The sequence below is a fragment of the Amphiprion ocellaris genome, chromosome 1, assembly GCF_022539595.1.
Source record: "Amphiprion ocellaris isolate individual 3 ecotype Okinawa chromosome 1, ASM2253959v1, whole genome shotgun sequence".
NCBI lineage: Eukaryota > Metazoa > Chordata > Actinopteri > Pomacentridae > Amphiprion > Amphiprion ocellaris.
The window spans coordinates 41,883,349-41,903,758 of record NC_072766.1 but is presented as its reverse complement, the minus strand read 5'-3'; the positions used below and the strand labels follow the sequence as shown (position 1 = coordinate 41,903,758).

The window sequence follows — 20,410 nt, the reverse complement described above, 5'->3', positions numbered from 1 at the left end:
CTTTCTGAGCAACATTTGGCACAGGAATCAGTTCTGTCTCCTCATACAGGTTTACTAATGAATGACAGGAAAAAAAATTGCTTTTTAATGTTACACCAAGAAATTCTACAAAATGTTGTCAAATTTACTACAGAGAAAATGCATCATCAAAAAACAAACTGTTTTGTTTTTAGCCTTTTTCTGGAAGAAAATTTTTTTTTAAAAATTCAAAAGTTGTAAAAACAGAATTATGGCAAATATTTGTAAAATAATATTTTTAGCTGATTTAAATACAGTAAGACTGTGTTAAAGACTTTTGATGTGAATATTATAAATTTTATTACAATTTTAGCCTCTTGCAATCCGTATTTTAGCTTTCAAATAAAAACAAATATCTGTAAAATAATTATATTTTTGCAGTTTTAATGAAGACAAAATTTACAATAAAAAATATTATTTTATCATCATTAATATGCATATTTTTGTCCTTACAAATAATGCCAAATGTCTGTAAAATAAATAAATGAAATAGTTAATATGTGTAATTTAACAACAAAGGGGGTAAAATATGCATTATTATGCTTAATCCATATTTTGTCTTTCAAATAACAGCAGATATCTTTTAAACAATAATAATATATTGATAGGAATAAAATAAGAATAATTATATTTTTGCTGTTTGAAATATATTAAATAATATTGTAATTGTAGATGTTTGTAAAAAAAATTGACTTTAATGAAGACATAATTTACAGGTAAAAATACTGTCTTTAATATACATATTTTTTTCTGACAAATACACTTCGTACAGTTTGTTTTTCACAGTCAGCATATAAATTAATTCTTTTTTCGATGATTTTACCAGTTAATTTTTGTAATTTAACAAAAAAGGAAAAATATCTCCATTTTTCATACTTAATCCATATTTTATCTTTCAAATAACAGCAGAAATCTGTAAAATTAATGGTATGTGTGCTGTTTAAAATAGAGTAAATAATGGTGTAATTTTACATATTTGTGATATTTTTGTGATGCAGATGTGTTTTTATAACTGAATCTTTCCGTATGAATGTTTTTTCTTCACCCATCGGCGTGTTTCTACATGAAGTCTGACAGTCCTTAGTGGATTTATCGAGTTAAATGTGGAATAAAAACGTTTTCCCTGCAGTCCCACGTGTCAGATATTCATATTTCCTGACATAATGGTTTTTCTGGTGGAGCATCCATTCGGTCGACGTGTGGTTTCCTGGGATCTGAATCCATTTGTGCTGCAGCAGACGTTAAAACCTTGTGGTGTTTTCCTGCATTAATTCAGCTTTTCAATAAACCTGCAGCTTGTTTACGACCTTCACTCGTCTGTCGGAGGCGTCCGATTGGTGCAGGACGCTGTAAATGGAACATATTGACGGGTTTCAGAGGTAATGAACTTTACGATGCAGTATATCTGCTGTCTGATTGGTTTCGTATTGATTGGTGCCTCTTTATTGGGGTTTTAGCAAAGTCATCTTCAGGTTTTCTATTTTTCTGTGATCCTACTCAAAGGAAACCTAATTTTATGCAATTTTACCAAACTTACGACACCATTTTAAAGGAAAGAAAGGAAAGTCTTAATCTGTAGAAACAATCATCTACAAGTCATACACAAGTCCGGCGTCCATTAGTTCAACTTCATCTTTAGAGTTTTATCATAATTATCTGCTCTTTCAAAATATTTTTTTTTGAAATATAGCAACTCTGTCAAGTGTTTATAAAGCACTAGTTTCTTTTTTCAGTCGTGTTCTGATTAAAAACAGCAGCTAGTTTAGAGAAAATGCATTTTTATGAGAGAATAAATCACATTTACGAATCACAGGGAGGAGGTCGGGGTGGATGGTGGTCGTATAAAACACTGGCTTATCTGGATTGTAAAGAAATTTAGGACTTTTATTAAATGCTAAGTTATAAAAAGAGAGTTTTCTGTATTAAACCACAACTTCAAGGTGCAACTACAAATGATTTCTTTCAGGGAGGAGGTCGGAGTGGATGGTGGGTGTATAAAGCTCAGGACTGTCTGGATTGTTAAGATATAGTAATTTTGGTTAAATAAGCCAAAATTAGAGTTTTAAATATCAAACCACAACCAGATAGAATCAGCAAAAATCTGAAAAATGAGAGATATTTATTCATAACATTACTACACCTAAAATCTACTTTGTCCTGTGTTAAAGTGACAGTTTTAGGTAAAAAATAATCCAGCTGAGTTGGATTTCTTTGACTTGTAGCTTAAATAAATGTTGTTTTTAAACTCTTCTACTTTTTTCACCTTTTTCAGGTTTAGTGGATGAACATTTGATGAAGAGACATTAATAAGATCTTTATTTATTGTTAACAGATTGGAGTTAGTCGCCTCTGCAGAGAAAACACACTGGAATTCTTGAAGCACACGAGTTTTATATTATTAGAACCTGAGCAGCTGATATTTAGAGATGAAACTCTACTTAGTTTTAAAGGAAACAGGAGGTTAAAGCTTCAACAATGTCCTCTAAACATCCTGATTGTCTTTTTTTCTTCACTCAAAGACAGAAAATGCAGCTGGAGTCCTTCTATTAGTGACTGAATCCATCAGTCATTATTTAATAGAAGCTCCTTAGTTTCCTCCAACGACTAACTGAGTTAGAAAAACACCTGCAGCCTTTCTGGGCCAAATAATCCTCATTAGCATTCAGCTGGAGAAAGTCTGCACTGAAACTCCCTTAAAGTACAAGTACTGCAGTTCCAGAGAGTACTGCAGTAGTCCAGAGAGTACTGCAGTAGTCCAGAGAGTACTGCAGTAGTCCAGAGAGTACTGCAATGGTCCAGAGAGTACTGCAATGGTCCAGAGAGTACTGCAGTGGTCCAGAGAGTACTGCATGGTTACAAAAATCTGTTTTTATACGAATCCATATTTTGGCTTTCAAATAAAACCAAATATTTGGAATATAAGTAATTTTTCTGTTTAAAATATAGTAAATAGTGTATTTTTATATATTTGTAAAAAATAGAGTTTTAATGAAGACTCTTCTTTCAGATAACACCAAATATCTGTAAAACAATAATACTTTTAACTTGTTTGAATACTGTCACTTTATAGTTTATGTATAGATTCTTGATTACATTTAGCTCTGAGTCACTGTATACATATTCTGAGTCATTTTAAACATATTTTAATTAATTTAGGACCAGTTTTGAGCCCTTCTGGCCATTTTTTTGAGTCATTTTGGTGAATTTTCAGTGCATGGAGATTCTTGTGTTCACTCTTGCAGCTCGTTTTCAACTCATTCTGGACTCATTTTCAACACATTTTGGACATGTTTTTATCATTTTAGACAAATTTTGAGTAATTTTAGACAAGTTTCAGTTGTTTTGGACCTGTTTTGAACCATTTTGAACTTGTAAATTAATTTGGAAGGGTTTGGATTCCTTTGGGATCATTTTCATTTCACTTTGTTGAAGTTTGGGTGCATGAAGATTGTTGTGTTCACTCTTACAGCTAGTTGTCAACTCATTTTGGACAATTTTAATACATTCTGAGTCGTTGTGGACAAGTTTTGAACCATTTTACCTTCAGCTTATTTAAATACTGTCACTTTGTAGTTTATATGTGGATTCTCGAATATGTTTAGAGAGAAACGTTGTTTTGACGGTATGACGGAATGAAGCTGTAAGTTTAATTTAAACTCACTTTTGGTTGGATTCAGGCACAAAAACATGGCTAAGTTTAAGAAAATATCACAGTTTGGGTTAAAATACGATTTCACTGCAGCTCGTCCCCCATTTTCTGGGTTGCCATGGCGACAAATATACAAACACAATGTAGAAGAAAAATTCTGTTTAGTTGTACAAGAACATATTTTTTTTCAGCAGAAACCCAAACACATTGAGCTTTTTTTTTTTTTTAAAGAATGTTTCCTAGAAACATGATTTTTAACTGATGTGTAACAAAAAAAAATCCCATTTCTCCTTAAAAACAGATGTTTTTCTTTATTTTTTAATCCAATTCAAACCTCCCAGAATCCCACGTTGACTTCTGGAGTTAATATTTATGAGAAGTTTAGTCTCTGAGTGTGAAAGTCTTCTGACAAACATGAATAATTAAATAAATTGTACTTCATGCCTGTTGTATCATAAAACATTAAATATTCCATTATCTGTTGTTGCTACAGCGTTTAAATCAAGAAGACAGAGTTTGTTCCCTTCGCTGCAATAAAATACTGAAAAATAAAGACATGTTCAAACAATAATGGACTGTTTTCACAAAATACAGTTAAATAAATAAAATCTGAAGCTCTTTAAAGCCAGAAACAAGATTTACTGTCGACAGTAAGAGGGAATTTAAACAAAAAATATTCACAAAAGTCTATTTTAGAAAATGTAGCTGCCTCATATTTGATTTTCTGAGTTTTACGCACATTTTTAAATATTAAGTCGAGTTTTACATTCAGAATCATAAAGATTAAAAGAACATTGGACAGTTTGTACATTTTAAAAGAGGAAAATGTTAACATTTACAGGCAAGTTAATGTTGATTAAAGGGGAAATACTTTAAAAATACATAATATTACTGGAAAATCTAAACAGTAAACCCCATATTCCACTGAGTACTAATTAATTAGAGTTTAACTAACGTTTTAGGTGGAATACAGTCAGGAATATCACTATTTTTGTACTTTTTTGCATGAAAATTTGTAAAATTGTCATCCTGAACCAAACCCGGTCTCTAAAACCTTCATTTTAACCCTCATTTAGCTCTTTAAATTTGTGACAAACTGTATCCCACTCCAGAAATGTTCTCACAACAATGATTTTTAAAGTGAAATCCATCCACAGAATCAGCGATGTAATGGTAGTTCTTGCTGTTCTGACTCTGAATGGCGTTTTGAGGTGAGAATGGAGCTAGAAGATCAGTTTTAACTCACTCGTGGTTGAGTTTAGGCACCAAAATATGACAGTTTGAGTTAAAATACAACCATTTGACAATATGTTTGTAGCTCAGTCGGTTGGAAAGGAACCAAACCTTGTAACTTGAGCTCTAGACCCTTCGTCTTGACCTTATTTAGCTCTAGAAAGTAGATTTAAAATGTCTTGAAAATCTGATCTTTAACTGATGTCGACTCAAATTTTAGGTGCTGTTTTACAGAAAACATCACATTTCTTCTTAAATACGACTAAAATAAACTACACTCCTCAACTAGATTCTTAATTACGTCTAAAAACAAACTGCAGTTTGTTCTGAAACTGATGCATTTGCAGAAGAAGGTAAAACATGAGAATAGAAGTTCAGTTTTAACTTGTTTTCTGGTTTGTTTTGGTCACTTTGGGTTAAAATACGACACTTTGACATGTTTGAAGCTCAGTCGGCTGGAAAAGAACCAAATCTTCTAACCTGAGCTCTAAAACATTCGTCTTAACCTCATTTTGCTGTTTGAATTTGTGAAAAACAATTTTCCCAATGCAGAAATGTTCCAATGACGACAGTTTTTAAACTGAAATCCATCCACAGTGATGGAATTTTGAGGTGAGAATGGAGCTAGAAGATCAGTTTTAAGTCACTCTTGGTTGAGTTCAGGAACAAAAACATGGTTCAGTTGAGGAAAATATGACAGTTTGGGTTAAAATACAAACATTTGACGGCATGTTTGAAGCTGGAACGTCTGGAAAGGAACCAAACCTAACCTGAACTCTAAAACCTTCATCTTAACTTCATTTAGTTCTTTAAATTTGTGACAAACTGCTTTCTTGATGCAGAAATGTTCCAACAGTGATGATAAATCCACGCGTCCGTCTCCATCAGCGGTTCCACTGTTAGTTTCTGTGCAACTGCATCTTCAGACAGTCGACAGTCTTATCTGTCGCTGCTCGTCTCGGCTTTGTGCTCCAGAAAAAGGTCACTCGGCTCGGAGTCTCTGACCTACTTTCACCAGAAACCCCGACAGCCTCGTTCCCAGCCAGGAAATCACTTGTTCTGCTCTCAGAGGTTTAAAAGGTCCGGTCAGCGGAATGTAGAGACTCGGAGGACGTGATCTCGATTCATCACATTTAACGTATCCTTTAACACTTCAGACACTTAGGGCTAAACTCAGAGAGAATCTACAGAAATAAAAGCTCCAGTTACACCAGGATTCACCTCCACCTTTACTGGAAAACTGAGCTGTAATTCCACCGGTATGTAAATCAGCTTCTTTAAGGTTTCCTGAAGCTGCAGCTGTTTACCATCCAGATGAAATCTACCTTCCTGACAGAGTAAATAAACCCTGCAGACGTCTTCCTCCATCAGAAATCCATACGTCTGTCATCTATACGGGAACAAATCTGCACCTTTAGTGCATCCTGGCTGCCATTTTCTGTTCCATTAAGTCGATTTTTAACTCCGCCGGGGCTCCGAGTGTCGTCACTAAATTATCTCAGTCAAAAGTCATCAGGTGCTCCGTATCTTCCATCTCTTAGAGGCTTTTATTCCCTCTCAGGTGCTGGAAAGCAGCAGCAGCTCTAATGCCAAGCTGGGAAATACTCTGTCAGGATGCAGGTTTGGTTTGATTCTGGAGGTTTTCTAAGGAGCTTCGACGGGTTTGAGGATTGAAAATCTTCCTGGTGGATTATTTCCAGTATTTATTCACTCAGTGGTGATCAGAAGAGTCTTATAGAAGGTGGTAGAAACCAAAGAAGTGACTGATGGGTGTCCTAAACTGGATTTATGAAGGCTGGTTCTATAAAGAGTTTCCTATGGAGTTGAAGCTGGACATCAAAAAGGAAAACTGCAATTTTGCAAACACAAAATATCAACCTATTACTCAACAAAAGTTAGAACAGAATTAGCAGCAACATAAACCAAATCAGGTTAAATAGACTAAACTTCATCTCACCACCACGGTTAATTAGAATCCCGGACAAGCCCCCAATTAGTTAATTAAATGGACACTTTAATACTAAAATATCAAAAACTTCACAAATTCAGCCTAAAACAGAAGCAAAAAGTACTAAAGGACCAGAATATTACTCTCTAGGTCAAAGAAAAAATATAAAATTCATGTATCAGACTCAAAAAATCAGAATTTTAACGTCAGCCAATTTTACAGAACTTATGAGGAAATTGACGTCAGTGTAAACAAACCAGAAACTATTTTTTGAACAATATACTTGCCTCATTTACAGATTTTCTCTTTTGTCCCTGTAAAAAAATAAAAAACAATGTCTTTCTTTATTTGCCGACTGTAAAAAGACACCACAACTATTGCTATTTTATGGCTGTTTTATTAATATTGCTATACTAAAGAGAATTCAACATGATAAGTTTTTAAAAACTTTTTAATAAAAATTCTAATAGTATTTTTTAGGTGACAATAGGTAAGCTTCCATTACATTCCTTTCATTTAAAGGTAGTTACTATCGCGATATTTTTATGATTTTTTTCCCGTGTTCTTTCTCAAAATACAATAAATAAATTAGTGAATTAATAATAACTGCTATATCAAATATTTTATTCCTTTGTGCCAGATTTTCACAGCTTTTTGGTTTTTACAAATTTCATGACATTACTTAGGAATATTGCAGTTTTCACATGTTCATATATGAAAAAACTAAAATTTTAATTTTTTTTTCTGTTAGATATAATATATAATTTGTGGTTGTAGTACGTGAAAACATCTGTGTATTAAAGATGTAGCATGAAGTGAATTAGATGAAATATCTCCAGTTTAAGCTTAGTTTCGGTTTCATTTTCTGAGAGTAGTTGAGGGACCGTAGGAAAGCTGAAAACCCGATGATGTTTTCTGTATTTCTGGTTTGTTTCTGGTGATTTTTGCGACCTGCTGGTAGGTTTAAAGGGTTAAACGGTGACAGCTGAACCCAGATGTTTGTCAGTGATCTGTGAGGAAGCTAACAGCCGTTTAATGATCTAATAACGGAGCAGCAGCAGCGTTAATCCTCCTCCGTCTTCACACTTTGACTCCCAGCAGATGTGAGTCATGATCGGAGGCCCGGAGGCTTTAAATCTGACGTATTTCAGAAAAAAGCTCGAGTCGTCTCCACCAGCAGACCTCCAGAAATCCTGCAGCCTCGGGCACATCTCCATACAGCCGCTGCCTTGCCCTGCATCCTCCCCCGCCTCCCCCACACCTCCCATTCATTCTTATTCTAAACCAGTAGCTCCGGATAATCTACATGTCTGCAGAAGGATCCTGCAGCACATTCAGCGCTTGTAAAGGCTAAAAGAAGCAGTGACACCGGAGATAATCGCCTTCATGTTCCCCTTCAGTCACACGCAGTCAGAAATGTACAGTGTTCTAAATGTAGAATATCGTTGTTTCACAAGTTCTCATTGTTCTGGAGTAAAATCACAGGAAAAAATCATGTTAATCATAAAAAAACAGCAAAACACTAGATTTAAATCAACATAAATAGCATTATTTTATAGATATTTGCTGTTATTTGAAAGAAAAATGATGGATTAGGGGTTAAAAACAAAACAGCAAATCATTTCTACACATTTCTACACTTATGTTGACCATAAAAAAGACCAAAAACTACATTTAAATCAGTAAAAATATCTTTATTTTTATAGATATTTGTTGTTATTTGAAAGAAAAGTGTTGTAAAATTACAGGAAAAAAAATTCTCTCCACGTTAACCATAAAGAAGGAGCAAAAATTAGATTTAAATCAGCATAAATATCATTATTTTATAGATATTTGCTGTTATTTGAATGAAAAATGATTGATTAGGGGTTAAGAAAACAGCAAATCATTTCTTTACATGTTAGAATTTTTAAAAAAGGAGCAAAAGCTATATTTAAATCAGCAAAAATATCATTATTTCACAGGTATTTTACAGAAAAATGATGGATTAAGGGTTAAAAATCTATCAAATCATTTCTTAACTGTAGTAAAATCACAGAAAAAATATTTATATACATGTTAACCATTAAAAAGGAGCAAAAAACTACATTTAAATCAGCAAAAAATTGTAATAAAAATAAATATTTTATAGATATTTAGTGTTATTTGAAAGAAAAATTATAGATTGAGGGTTAAAAAAACAGCAAATCATTTCTTTCGTGTTAACCATTAAAAAGGAGCAAAAGTGTAAATAATGTCCCCATCAAAGATCTGTCATTTTGTAAAACAATAATTTGTGCTTGACAATAGTTTTACAGGATTTTTTTACAGTGTACAGTAGAACGTGTCGGTTTTTACAATATTTTTACAGTGTGTTGGTTTTTCTATATTCTACATTGTACAGTAGAAGTTGTTGGTTTTTAAATATTTTTTACAGTGTACAGTAGAAGTTGGTTTTTATATTTTTTACAGTGTATGGTAGTTGTTGGTTTTTACAGTACATTTTCTACAGTGTCTGATAGAAGTTTTTGTTATTTTATATATTTTCTACAGTGTATGATAGAAGTTTTTGTTATTTTATATATTTTCTACAGTGTATGATAGAAGTTTTTGTTATTTTATATATTTTTACAGTGTATGGTAGAAGTTGTTATTTTATGTATTTTTACAGTGTATGGTAGAAGTTATTTTATATATTTTTACAGTGTATGGTAGAAGTTCTTATTTTATATATTTTTACAGTGTATAGTAGAAGTTATTTTATATATTTTTACAGTGTATGATAGTTGTTATTTTATATATTTTTACAGTGTATGATAGAAGTTATTTTATATATTTTCTACAGTGTATGGTAGAAGTTGTTATTCCATATATTTTTACAGTGTATGGTAGAAGTTGTTATTTGATATATTTTTACAGTGTATGATAGAAGTTGTTATTTTATATATTTTTACAGTGTATGATAGAAGTTGTTATTTTATATATTTTTACAGTGTATGGTAGAAGTTGTTATTTTATATATTTTTACAGTGTATGGTAGAAGTTGTTATTTTATATATTTTTACAGTGTATGGTAGAAGGTGGGTCTGTTCTCCATGTGGAGGTCTGAGAGTGTGAAACGCTGCACTTCTCTATAAATAAACCAGGAGCAGATAGAATGGAGAAGGAGGAAGTTAATCGATAAATCTCTGATCTCCAGAGGATTCTCTCCTCCTTCCTTAAATCGACTGAAGCTGATTCGCTGCAGCGGCGTCCAGTTTGTCGTCTGGTGACAGCAGTCGGATCAGATTCACCTGATTATTTCAGCTGATAAACACATTCATCAGCCTCTGGACAAAACTGGAATTTAACAAACACAACCCTAAAACAATCAAAAACAACCCTAACACAACCAAAACTACAAAAAACAACCAAAAACAATCAAAGACAATCAAAAACAACAAAAGACTCCAAAATCAACCCTAGCACAACCAAAACAACCCTAAAGCAACCAAAAACAACCCTAACACGACCAAAAACAACCCTAACACAACCAAAAACAACCCTGACACGAAAAAAACAACCTTAACACGACCAAAAACAACCCTGACACGACAAAAAACAACCAAAAACAACCAAAGACAACCAAAAACAACCAAAGACTCCAAAATCAACCCAAGCACAACCAAAACAACCCTAAAACACCCAAAAACAACCCTAACACAACCAAAAACAACCCTAACACAACCAAATAAAAAAACCCTAATACAACCAAACACACCAAAAAACAACCAAACACAGCCCTAAAACAACGAAAAATAACCCAAAACAACCAAATAGTCACTAAATGGACACCTAAAGCTGGAATGCACAAAAAAATTCAACCTAAAACAGAAAGAAAACTGAGAAAAGGACTAAAAATTAAAACATTAAATCCATGCCTGATGCTGCCAAAGCCATTAAATGAGATATTTTTAATCACTAATGTTCTTTCATGTGTTTTTTCTGCTCCAACATGATTTTTTCCCCATTTCTTTTTAACACGTTGCTACATCAGGACGCTGCACATGTAAAATCAAAACTCTGATGTAAAAGCAGCGGCTGCCTGGAATAAAAACCATCACCACTGTTGGTTATTTATGCTCATTTATTTTAGAGTAAATAAGTTTAGAACGCCGTCCAGTCGTTTGACCTGCTCAGATTGCTTCTTCATGCCCCCAGACTGGCGCCTCGGTATCAAAGAAAATCATCAGGCCTCTCATTTTTGACAATTTCCTCAATTTCCAAACAACCATTCTGGAATTCATTAGGTTGGAGTAAATTACCCAGAGTCCCCTGCAGCGCTGTTTGGTCTTAATGTGGCCTCATTTGGAAAACAGGAATCACAAATACACCAAACTCCCCGAGGAAAAGGACATATTGGATGACGATAATCAGAAAGGAAGCTGACGCACAAACCCTCAAAACGGACAGCAAAAGGAAAAAAGACAGAAAAGGAAGCTCTGTGCCTCCAGGACGACGCCAACTCTCTCAGGTTGCAGCACTAAAACCCCATTTTCATACTTTTTATTGCTCCTACGACTAAATTCATCATTTGAAGACACACTGGAGGTGCAATAAAATAACAAGCTGAGAAAACTCATAAGAGCCCAGCGACGGTGAAGAATTGGACCTAATGATAAGGAAGAAAAATCATTTGTAATTTCACCTTGAATATTTATCATCATGTAGAATTCTGCCTCCTAGAAATAATGTTCATATGCAGCAGAAATATTTTAGGGGGAAACTTGGATTGTACTTTGGAAAAAAACGATCAAATGTTGTCCATTAATGACTTTCCAAAACGAGTTTAATTAGTTTTCCACCAAAATATCCGATGGATTCAAAGCGACTGCTGCTTTATTCAACTTTTTATGGCTTTTTAGGTTCTGCAGCCCTTGAATAAGACTAGAGAAAGACTGTAGCTGTAGTTAAATACATAAAAATCTCCAATTATGACTTTAAATGTAGCTAAAACCAACTTAATCAAAGTCCAGAGATTTATACGCCCACCATCCACCCCGACCTCCTCCCTGTGATGAAAAATCATTATCATTTCACCTTGAAGTTGTGGTTTAATCCATAAAAGTCTCTTTTTATGATTTATTTAATAAAAATCCTAAATTTCCTGACAATCCAGACAGTGTTTTGTTCACCCACCATCCGCCCTGACCTCCTCCTTGTGATTCATAAACGTGATTTATCTGAATTTTTTAGGGTCATTTTCACAAGTTTTGAGACATTCTGCACGAGTTTAAAACAATTCGAGACACTTTTTAAGTCAGTTTGAACATTTTTCTAATAGTTTTACACCAACTTGGAGTCATTTTAGACATTTTTTCAGTCATTTTGGACATTTTTAAAGTCATTTTGACAATTTTGAGAGATTCTAGACAATTTATAGTAATTTTAGACACATTTGAGCCAGTGCGTACATTTTTAGAGTCATTTTTTACATTTTTCTAATAGTTTTGCACCAATTTTGGACATTTTTTGAGTCATTCTTCCAACTTTTGAGCCCTTCTGGACAAGTTTCAAATCATTTTGAGTCATTTTGGACATTTTTAAAGTAATTTTTGCAATTTTGGAAAACATTCCAGACAAGTTCAACATTAACAACACTGCTTTTAACTATCAAAAAGACCAGAAAAAGATGAATCAAAGCCTCCAAAGTCTTCAAACATAGAAATTTCTCTGTGACATTAAGTATTTATTCATAGATCAGGAGTAATTCAAGCTGCAGTCACAAAAATGCACCAAAATTTGAATTAGATGGAAGCAAAATAAAAATAAAAAACAAACCAGTGACACCTGAGAGGTTTGTTTAACGGTGAGAAAAGCTTCAAAATGCAGAATAAAAATCTGAGTTTGGTAGTTTTTTTAAAGAACAGTGGGTAAATATTAACCTCAAACACTTAACTATTAAACCACAACGATGCACAAAACAATGAATAAAGCAAAACACAAAACGACAAAAAACCCAAAAAGACAATAAACTTGAGACAAACGACAAAAGTCAGACAAAAAAAATTTGTCAAAAAAATGACAAAAAAGATACCAAGTGACAAAACAACAAAACGACAAAATTGAGACAAAAAAATGACAAAAAGAAGACACAAAAAGACAAAAAACAAAAACAAGACAATATATTACAAAATGAGACAAACGACACAAAACAAAAAGAGGCAAAAAATTTGACAGAAAAATTACAAAGTGACAAAAAATGGACAAACGAGACAAAAAGGAATTCCAAAACGACAAAAACCTGAGATAAACGACAAACTCAGACCAAAAAAACAACAAAACAAGACAAAATGTTACAAAAACGAGAAACAAATTGAGACAAACAGCATGAAGCAAAACAAAAAATAGACAAAAAAATCTGACAAAAAAACAACAAAAATGAGAAACAAAACGACAAAAACATGAGACAAGTGACAAAAGTCAGACCAAAAATAAGACAAAAAAACAAGACAAAATATTGCAAAAATGAGACACAAAACGACAAAAGCGAGAAACAAGAAGAGATCTCAGCTTGGCCGTTTTTTACAGACCTGTGTGTAAATCTTCACCTCGGAGTTTTAAATTAATGAACTATTAAACCACAGCGAAGCTAAACGTGGTCATTCTGCTGATGGGAAACCAGCAGGGTGTGGGTTTTGTGTGTTTTCTGTGTGTTTTCTGTGTTGTCGCTGCTCTCTGTGGTCTTCCTATTGTTGCCTCGCAGCGGAGCACCACACTAACGCCGAGGCTGGAAACATCATTTCAGTGAAAAACAAATCAGGAACAAATTGATCCGACTGCAGCGGATTCTTTCCTACGCCTCAGTAATTAATTTAGCGACTTCTCTTCATCATATCTTCTATTACATTTGAGCTTTACAGGGGCTTTATTCAATCAGTGTAACGTCACTGTGGGGACGCTTTTATTGTATAAAACCACATCCTGTCTGCCTTTTATTCTGTTTTATCTCCTGAACTCAGATTATCAGTCGGTGGAGGATAAATCTGCAGTGACAGCAGAGTAAAAACTCATCTAATTACCACCTTTAAACGGGAATATGATGGGAAATACGTACAGACGGGGGACAAGTTAAAGGAAAAACAGGAATAAACAAGTGGAAAAATATAAATAGGGGCCCTATGCATGTTTAAAGACACTAAAATCACAAAAAGAGAAGGTCTAATTGGTTTTAAAGGAGGATCTACTGTTGGGGCTCAGATGGCAGGAGCTTCAGTCACAAAGTTAACTCAACTGGCTTCATTTTCAGTCATTTTAGACATTTTTTGAGCCGTTCTTGCAAGTTTTGGGTCATTCTGGACATTTTTTCACAAGTTTTGAGGTATTCTGGACAAGTTTAAAATCATTAGAGACACTTTTTGACTCAATGTGGACATTTTTTAGAGCTGTTTTGACAATTTATGAGGTATTTAGAGCATGTTTAAAGTTATTGTAGACAATTTTGAGTCATTTAATTGACTTAAGGGGTTTTTTTTGTTAGTTTTTTTTTTAACCATTTTGAAGTATTCTGGATAAGTAAAAATAATTTGAGATGCTTTTTAAGTCAATTTGGACATTTTTCAAATAGTTTTGCCACAATTTTGAGTCATTTTAGACATTTTATAAATCATTCTTTGGAGACATTCTGGATTTGTTTTTTCTTTTACAACAAAAAAGAGACAAAATATTATTAAAAAAACTACAAAGTGACAAAAACGCTACACAAAACAACAAATTAAGCAAAACACAAAATGATAAAAAACACAAGCGAGACATAAAGGAAACACAAAACGACAAAAAAGACAAAAAACAACAAAAACAAGTCAAAACATTACATAAATGAGACACAAAACAACAACAAATGAGACAAATGACAAAACAAAATAAGAGACAAAAGATGGACAAACAAAAACGAGACAAAAAAGGAACAAAATGCCAAAAAACAGACAAAAAACACAAACGAGACTAAAAGGAGCCACAAAACGACAAAAATATGACACAAACGTCAGAGAAAAAAAAGACAAAAAAACAACAAAAACAAGACAAAATATTACAAAAATGAGACACAACCTGATAAGAATGACTCAAACGACACGAAACAAAACAAAAAAAGAGACAAAAAATTTGGCAACAGAGTTACAAAGTGACACAAAATCCCACAAAACAACACAAACGATGCACAAAACAATGAAAAAAGTGAAACAAAAACTGACAAAAATGAGACAAACAACACAAGCGAGACAAAAAGGAAACACGAAACGACAAAGACATGAGACAAACAACAAAAGTCACACAAAATCAGACAAAAAAACAAGACAAAATATTACAAAAATGAGATCCGCAAAGAACAATGAACAATCTAGTATTTAACTTTGTGATCAAAACAACTTGTCATTGTCTAGAAATTATTTTAAATTTATAGTTTTACTAATTTACAATCTGCAGTTAATGTCTTCTCTGGAGTTTTTACTCTTTACAAAGTTGGGCCGGACTGGACCTCTGGAGGACCGGTTTTGGGCCACGGCCCGCATGTTGGACACTATATAAACAGGAATCAATATGACATGATGGGATGAATTATTGATCTCCTGGAGAAGCTGCAGCTGTGTTTAAACATCTGGAGTTTGAATTAATTCAGCTGAGGATGAATGAATCTGTAAAAGTCTGGAAGCTTCCATTGAAAATAAAAACTGTAATATTTTCAATTAGCGGTTTTATTTGTGCAACACATGCTGGGACACATTCACTCAGAGACGTGATTTAATTAGGACACTAATTAGTGGTGTGTTCTGCTGACGGCTGTTAATGAGCTGCAGGAGAAAATGGAGATCAGCATTTTCAACATTTATCAGACGTCCTGGACCAGTTTAACGTCATCTAAGGCACATTTAGAGTCAATGTGGACATTTTTAGAGTCGTTTTTACTAATTATGAGTTATTTAGAGCATGCTTCAAGTTACTGTTGACAATTTTGAGACATTTTGGACATTTTTAAAGTAATTTACACAATTTTTGAGGCATTCTGGACAAGTTTAAACTCATTTGAGAACTGTTAGAGTAAATTTAGACGTTTTCAAATAGTTTTGCACCAAATTTGAGCTTTTTTTTTTGCATCATTCTTACAAGTTTTGAGTCATTTTGGACATTTTTTCACTAATTTTGAGGCACTCCGGGCAAATCTAAAATCATCTGACACTATTTGAGCTAATTTGAACATTTTTCTAAAGGTTTTGCACCAATTTTGAGGCATTTTAGACATTTTTTTGTGTCATTTTTACAACTTTTCAGCCATTTTAGACACATTTTGAGTCATTTTGGAAATTTTTAAAGTAATTTTTACAATTTTTTGATGAATTCTGGATAAGTTTAAAATCATTTGAGAACTATTTGATTAAATTTGGACATTTTTCAAATAGTTTTGCACCAAATTTAGGCTTTTTTTGCCTCATTCTTACAAGTTCTGAGTCATTTTGGACATTTTTAAAGTCATTTTTCCAGTTTCTGAGACATTCTAAACAAGTTTCAAATCATTTCAGACACATTTTGCGTCAATGCAGACATTTTTAGAGTCATTTTTATCATTTATGAGTTATTTTGCACAGTTTTTCAGGCATAGACAAGTTTGACATCATTTTATACACATTTTCAGTCAACATGGACATTTTTTTGAGTAAATTTGAAATTTTTTCAGGCATTTAGAGCATGCTTCAAGTTAATGTAGACAGTTTTGAGTGACGGTAGTTTTATATATATATATAGATTTAATGCAAAACAACTGGTTTTAAATACATTGTGGGAAAACTAGCTGAACTAGTTGGAAGAACTTCATTTTTTATGAATTTTCAACTCAAAATTCATCGTAGAGGAAAATGGAACTGGTCGAACTCTATATATTTTGTTGGTTGTACATAATTTTATTTAGAAGTTGTAAAAACTTGTATAAATTAATGCAAACTGTACATTTTTTTTCAGGTTTTGAAGCAATATTTTTCAGTGCAACAAAAAGTGTTAAAACTGAGTCCACTGTGGATAAAAACCTCATTTTCTCTTTATTTTTCTGTGATTTTATCGTTGTATATCTGCTTTATATAAAACTCTACATCCCTGATACATGAGGGATGTTTTGTCGGTCGGTTCCACTAAATTTTGTGGCCTTAAAATGCTTAAATCCTCTTTTTTTTGGGTAGCAACAGATAAAACATTCATAGTTTCCCAGAAGGCTGTTATTACTGGAAACTGTGAAGCAGAGATTCTAAATATTTTACTGGGAAACACTTTGGGGAGGTTTTCTGGTACATCGGGGGAAGTTTGGCCTGAAGACTTTAGGAATAAACTGGAAATAAATGATGCTGCTGACATTCTGCAGAGTCTCCAGACGTCCAGCTTTAGGTGGAATCTTAAAGCAGCTGATTTTTACAGAATAAAATGTGAGCTGCAGCTGAACACAAATGTCAGAGTGAATATTTAAAATAAAATCCCCTATATATATAGAATGTATGTATCTGGGACAGAGTTGAATCTATTACCGTCTCCTGAATATTTACAGCAGCTGTGGAGGTTTTAACTCACGTTTTATTCAACACAATCTGTTGCTTTAAATAAGAAACATCAAGAAAGCATCAAGTTCTGAATATAAAGAGACTTTTTCTGTAATTTTACAGACTAAAAACCTGCACAGGTGTCGTAATACACTCAACAAAGTGCAAAAATTTACTTGAATTAACCTTTTTCTGGTCTTTTTATTTGTCAAAAGCAATATTGTTAATGCTTCAAAATTGTAAAAATGACTTTAAACATGTCCAGAATGACTCAAACCTTGTAAGAGTGCTGCAGAAGATGCAAAAAAATGTGCAAAACTGATGCAAAACTATAACTACTAAATGTTCAAATATGTCCACTTGTCCAGAATACCTCAAAATTTGGGAAAATGACTTAAAAATGTCAAGAATGACTGAAAATATGTCTAAAATGATTGAAGCTTGTCCAGGATGACTTAAAAGTTGTAAGAATCACGCCAAAAATATCACAAATGACTCAAAATTGGTGCAAATCTATTTGAAAAATATTCAAACTGACTTAAAAAGTGTCTCAAATAATTGTAAACTTGTCCAGAATACCTCAAACATTGTGAAAAGGATTTAAAAATGCTAAAAAATTACTCAAAACTCGTAAGAATGATGCAGAAAATGCTCAAAATTGGTGCAAAACTATTTGAAAAATGTTTGAATTGACTCAAATACTGTTTCAAATGACTCAAAACTTGTCCAGAATGTCTCAAAATTGGTGAAAATTGCTTTAAAAATGTCCAGAATTAATAAAAATTGTCTACAATATCTTGGAACATGCTCTAAATGCCTCATAAATTTTCAAAATGACTCTTAAAAACATCCAAAATGGTTCAAAATGATTTGAAACTTGTCTAGATTGTCTAAAAAACTGTAAAAATTACTTTAAAAATGTCAGAATTGACTCAAAAAGTGTCTGAAATGATTTCAGACTTGCCTCAAAAATGGTGAAAAAATGCTTTAAAATATCCAAAATAACTCAAATTTGTGAACTAAAACTCAAAACATGCTCTAAATACCTCAAAAAATAACTCAAAAATGACTTTAAAAATGAACAAATTTATTCAAAACTTAGAAGAATTAGGGAAAATAATGACCAAAATGACTCAAAATTGGTGCAAAACTATTTGAAAAATGTTCAAATGGACTCAAATAGTGTCAAAAGATTTTAAACTTGTCCAGAATACCTCAAACATGGTGAAAAGGGCTTCATTAAGTTAATTAAATGTCTGTAAAAACGTCCTCGTTGACTCAGAATGTGTGTAAACTGATGATAAACTGGTTTTAAATCAGAAGCAGCAGGTTTCCAGGTCAAACTCGATTCTCTTTACTCCAGTTTCTCTCCGTTTGCTGCTTTCAGAAACAAACAACTGTTGGAGTCGGCAGAAAACCCGTTTGATGATGAAGGTTTTGTTCTTCTGAGGGATTCATGAGATCTAAAGTTTCCATCTGGAGGAAGAAACTAAAGAAACGTCGTCAGGATTTCTGTATTTTCAGCTCAAAGACAACAGAACTTATCGACTTTTTCAGACTCCGAGCTTCATGTTTTCTTCTGCTGCACTAAATGAACCAAACTGCACTTTTTACTGAAGTTAGTCACTAAAATGTTCATGTAGGAATGGAGACATTTGTCCACGTTTAGGTTTGACGTAAAAAAAAATGCATCAAGTCTCATATATAAAGATTTTACAGACCTTTTCTTCTGCACTTGATTCTAAGTTGAAAACTGATAAAAATTAATTTCTTCCACCTAGTTTTTCTACATTATTCAGAACATTTCTTTGTGTGTGGTATAGATCAGATTACCATAATTAGAACCACAAGTTTATTATTTCACAAACAATTTTAAAAATTAAGTTGTTCCAATCAGATTTTCTGATGTAGTTTTTGGCTTTTTTGTATTTTTGCTCATGTGTACTTAGAAAATAATGTTTTGGATCAACAACAACAAGAAAAAATGGTTTGCATCAATATATTTGAGTTCAAACAACTTCTAAATAAAATTATGTTCAACCAACAAACTACACAAAACTGTTTTTTCTGTTCAGTCTAAGATATTTTGGATTATTTAATGTTTGGAGACAAAATTGCAAGTTTGAAAGTTTATTACCTATAAAAAAGAAATTGTTCCAACTATTTTTTAACTTTAAAAAAGGAAATAATTAAGTTGTTCCAACTAATTAATAATTAATATCATTAGAAGCTTTTTGTTGTACCATTAACACAAGTTTTTAAGTTGACAAATAAAATAAAAAATAAAAGTTAACTTACTCCAATTGTAATTTCTTTGGCAGCTTTTTGGGGATTTTATGTTCATGAGGCTTTTCAGCATCAACCGTCTGAAGTATTCCTGGTGTGTCGTTGGCAGAAATCCTGAACTCAAGGTGGAGACAGATGCTGTTTTTAAGCTAATTTTATTAAGTTCCCTCAACTTGAACTTAGTTTCAAATCAAATAACGCAGAGATTGGAGTTTAAAAAACGTGAAATTAAACTGATGCCATTAAAACATCAACCCGTCAAAATCACGTTTGCAGCTTCAAAAGTTAATTAAAATGTGATAAATGGGAATTTTTATCCCGCAGTGATTCATTTAATGAGCTGGTGTGAACAGTAGGTCTCTTCAAGTGAACTGTTCTTGCTAATTTGTGTTTTTAACCTCGTTTTCAGCAGCTTGTATAAAATCCAGTTGATGCAGCAGAAATATTTTCCTCTCTACAGTTTAATTCTGTCCTGCTGGTCTGGTTAAAGCTGCCATCTCCATGAAGTGTGGGCCGAGCGTCAGAAATAAACCTTCAGAACAGTCAGTGACTCTGGTTAAACTTCTGACGGTTGTTGGAACCTGAAAGTTTAAAAAATCTGATTTAAAAGTTTCATTTTGACTTCATGAAGACTTCTGGGTTTCTGCTGCAAATTTCTGGAAAAGTTTTATCATTTGGGGCAAATTCTGAGTCATTTTCAACTCATTTATTTTAGACCAGCTTTGAGTCCTTCTGGACAAT

General features: G+C 33.0%; 1 protein-coding gene and 1 long non-coding RNA gene across 4 annotated transcripts in view; one reads left to right on the top strand and one right to left on the bottom strand.

The window, feature by feature from the left end:
- tspan4a (tetraspanin 4a) overlaps positions 1-20,410 on the top strand; it is a 180,056-nt gene that overhangs the window by 82,841 nt on the left and 76,805 nt on the right. The gene's annotated exons all lie outside the window — the stretch shown is intronic.
- LOC111588983 (uncharacterized) overlaps positions 1-20,410 on the bottom strand; it is a 136,504-nt gene that overhangs the window by 84,742 nt on the left and 31,352 nt on the right. The window lies entirely within an intron of this gene.